Here is a 4193-nt window from a genome sequence, read left to right as displayed (position 1 = left end):
TTTCTTAACCTGAAAACTATTTGGGCTGTACCAAGCTCTGCTCACAGGGGGAGGTGCCTTGCAGAAAATTCAGGAGCCTTTGCCCCGCCTAGCAGTCAGAAACTGATCCAGAGTCATGAGGAAAATCTGGAAAGCACCCCTACCAGATGTGCAGACGGGATGCCCACTCCAGACCCACCCACCAGCAAACTGAAAAACCCAGGAAAACACGTTCCAAAGCTCTTTCTGTTCCAAGGAGAAATAGGACTTTTCAGGGAGGGGTCTGAGAGATTTCTGACTTTTCTGTCCCAGAGTTAATAGTGCAGACCTGAGCATGACTCGAGAGAGGACGTGGAGAGAAAACTCTTGAAGCGCTGGCAGAGTTCTTGTGGGCTCGGCCCTGTACACGGATCTACACTGGTGATGAGGACTTCAGCGAGTGGGTGGGTGTGAAAGAGGAGACGGTGGGGCACAGGCAAGAAAAGGTTGCTTCGTGAAGCAACAGGTTACATCTGGCCAAGGGCAGAGAGAAGGGAGCAGTAAGAGGAAAGTGAATGGAGTTTGATTGCACGGCAGCTGTAAGAAACCTAATTTCTAGCAATGGGGCTGTGACGAGTCTGCCTGACGATGTTAGGTGAAAAGCAGAACACGTAACTGGGTGTGCACTGAACAGCCGACCAAGGGGCTTCAGCGAGATACTCAGACCCCTGGGAATACTATGCCGCACCCCCATCACGGTCCTGTTCCCTGAGACATTCCCTGGGACACAGTTCCAGGGACTAGATTTTCAAGTCGTTTTTTTTGTTTCAATTTTCAGAAACGGTGAGGACTCCCATGGTCTCATTCCGCAGCTCTCCCAACCAATGTGGTGGTAACCTTTGACCTGAAATTACCACCCTCTGCCCCATCCCTGCGCCAAATCTGCTGCTGGCTAGTTGAGGAGAGAGACAGAGGGAGAGAAAGAGAGACTTAGAAGGAAAAGAAGTGTGCTTGCCCTACTCACTGGCCCCAATATTTTCATGAAACAGATCTGAGCAGTTCTCTTAACTCTGATCTCTACGACCTCCTCCTTGGCACTGCACCACAACTCCCTCTGTGCCTTCTCGCCCTCTATGCCAAGATGGAAACTGAGCAACAGGTAGGGGGCAACACAAAACACCAGAACCCGGGAGAATGAGGGCTCTCAGTATTGGCACCTGATTTGGTTCCTGAGTGACAGATTTCTCAAGCAAGTATGCCCCGTATTGTGGGCTTTTGGCTTTGAAACCAAGGGAGGGTGTTTTGTCTGGGTTCATCAGCCATCTTTTCCACGTCCATAACTTTCAAATGAGTCGGGCATCGTTGAATCTGAGATTTAGAAGAAACTTTAGAGGTTATATCTACCCTCCCGCTCAGTGCAGGAATATCATCCCGATAATCTGGAAAGCCCATCCCTCTGTAAAGCAGCTTGTTCCACGTTTGGACATCCCCTAATTGTTAAAAAAAAAAAAAAAAAAAGTATTCCTGGGCGTCCCTGGTGGCGCAGTGGTTGAGAGTCCGCCTGCCGACGCAGGGGACACGGGTTCATGCCCCGGTCTGGGAAGATCCCACATGCCGCGGAGCAGCTGGGCCCGTGAGCCACGGCCGCTGACCCTGCGCGTCCGGAGCCTGTGCTCCGCAACGGGAGAGGCCACAACAGTGAGAGGCCCGCGTACCGCCAAAAAAACCCAAAACAACAACAACAAAAAAAACGTATTCCTTAGGTTGAGCAAAAAGTTAGCTTTGCATAAACTATTTCTAATTCCTCTTTCACATGACAGATATCTGTCATGTCAGCCCACGTCTTTTGTCCTTCAGGCCAAATATCCTCAGTTCATTTAAATCATGCCTCATGGGACATGGTTTCCAGATCTTCCATTCGGGTTGTCTGCTCAACGTGGAGCTTGTAGCTCAATTAAGACCCTCTTCTGTTTCTTGCACGAACTACTATTATTTGCCTGATTCTATGCTTATACAATTGACTTTTATTTTAGCCTAGGTGCCGGGCCTTACATGCATCCTCCATAACCATCACCTTGTTTATTTGTCGTATTTATTTTTAAATTAAATTAAATTTTATTTTATTGTTTTGGCCACGCACCAGGGATCTTAGTTCCCCGACCAGGGATCGAAATTGCGCCCCCTGCAGTGGAACCACAGAGTCTTAACCACTGGACTACCAGGGAAGTCCCACTTTGTTTATTTTTGTATTTGAATTTACCTCTCTTACGATTTTTCTAGATCTTGAGTCTCTCATCTAAAATACCATATTCTTTATACCAATGTTTCTCAACCTTTTTTTTTTCCATTTTTACACCTCTAAGGAGCCTTCTAAGACATTTTTCTCTAATCTCTGCCTGTGAAATTTTAATAATACTGATATGCTGTGTATATGTTTATTTACTCTCTACAGGTCTGGGCTCTATGTGTAAAGGGTTTTTTTCACTCCTCAAGAAGCAATTTTGCCCTCTTGGGGGCGATATCGCCTCCATTGAAAGTGCAGCTCTGTATCACCAAGTTTCTTTTATCTGCATATTTGATCAACTCGACTAATAAAAATATTGAATGAGAGAGAGTCCAGGACAGAAGACTGCAGCATGACCTTAGAGCCCTCCCCTTATTAAAAATCATTTTTAATAAGGTTGTTCAAACTTGAAGCAATCCATATAACTTCTGCTACCAACCAGCTCCAATTTTTCCACCTTCTCCACGAGGATACCGTAAGACTTTTTCAAACGTCTCACTGAAATCCAGATACATTACACTATGGTATCCCCTTCATCTACCCTTTTAGATATCCATTCAAAAAAGGAAATGGGCTTAGTTAAGCATGACTTGCTTTTAGTGAGCTCATGCTTACCCCTAGTGATTTCCGCTCCCTTTCTAAAGCCTCAAAAATGATCTGCTTAATAGTGCATTCTATGTTTTTGCCAAAGACCAATGCCATGCTCACTGGTCTGCAGTTTCCAGGATATACATTTTGCACTCTGCAACACCAGCCCCCTCCCCTTCAATCAAACTTGGAACAACGTTTGCCTGCCTCTTTGCGTCTCTTACCTATTCCCTTTGCCATAATTTCTCAAAGGTTACTAAGACTGGCTCTGTGATCACATCTGCACATTCTCTCAGTAGCCTCGGATGTAATTTGTCCGGGCCTGGAAACTTGAACTCATTGAAGGCAACTAAGTACTCCCTTATTATCTCCTCATCTATCTTGGGCTTTAATTCTCTTTCCAGTTCAAAGATCATGCTCTTTGATGGAGAGGTTAAGTAACTTGTCCACAGTCACACACCTAGTAAATTGGCAGAGCTGGAATTTAAATCCAACCGTGTCCAACTTTAAACTCTGGCTCTTAACTGGCATGCTATCTAGCTTCCAAGTTTCAAATGAGTGGTATGGCCCACGAGTGCCATAGGAGTTCCAAAGTGGGAGAGAGCTCTTCCAGCAAGAGTAGTCAGCACAGGCTTGGTAAAAGAGGTGAAATTTGAACTGCATCTTTAAGCATGAGTGGGATTCTAATAGGAAGAAAGGAGTGATGTGTGCATTTGTGGTAGGGTGATACAGGAGACTGAGGAGAGCATCCCAGGCAGGGGAAATAATAAATAATCGCCACTTTGCGTCTGCCTCATAGTACATTTGGTTGATCATTATGAACACTGAGTGACCACAAGTGGTCAAGAGATAGCCAGGGTGCCCCTGCCTTCTCTCAGTAAGTAACGATTCAAGCTCTGTTGCTTACTAGTTGTCCTATACCCTCGGGCAAGGAACCATCCTCCTGTGCCTTGCTTTCCTGCTCTATAAAATGGGAATAATAATGAGCCTACTTTATAGAGGGCTGCTGTGAGGATCCAATCAGCTAGTTAACACATGTAAATTACTTAGAGCACTGCCTGGGGTACAATTGGGGCTCAATACATATTTATTACTGTCATTGCTATTATTACTGTGATTCATTTATTCATTCAACAAGCATTTACTGAGCTTCTACTATGTGCCAGATACTATGTTAGGTCCTGGGGATATAATGGAGAGCAATAAGAAACATGATCTCAGCCCTCAATGAGTTAAAGACCAGCCATTCATTTATTTTGTGGAAGTTTTCAGTCTGTGCTATTTTTTTTTTGTTTGTTTCACATTCCGGGTAAAGTGGTACATTTGACTTATTCTTTTTTTTTTTTTTTTTTTTTTTTGCGGT

The sequence above is a fragment of the Pseudorca crassidens genome, chromosome X (assembly GCF_039906515.1).
Source record: "Pseudorca crassidens isolate mPseCra1 chromosome X, mPseCra1.hap1, whole genome shotgun sequence".
Lineage (NCBI taxonomy): Eukaryota > Metazoa > Chordata > Mammalia > Artiodactyla > Delphinidae > Pseudorca > Pseudorca crassidens.
The sequence above is the reverse complement of the archived record's forward strand: the minus strand, read 5'-3'. Positions refer to the sequence as shown.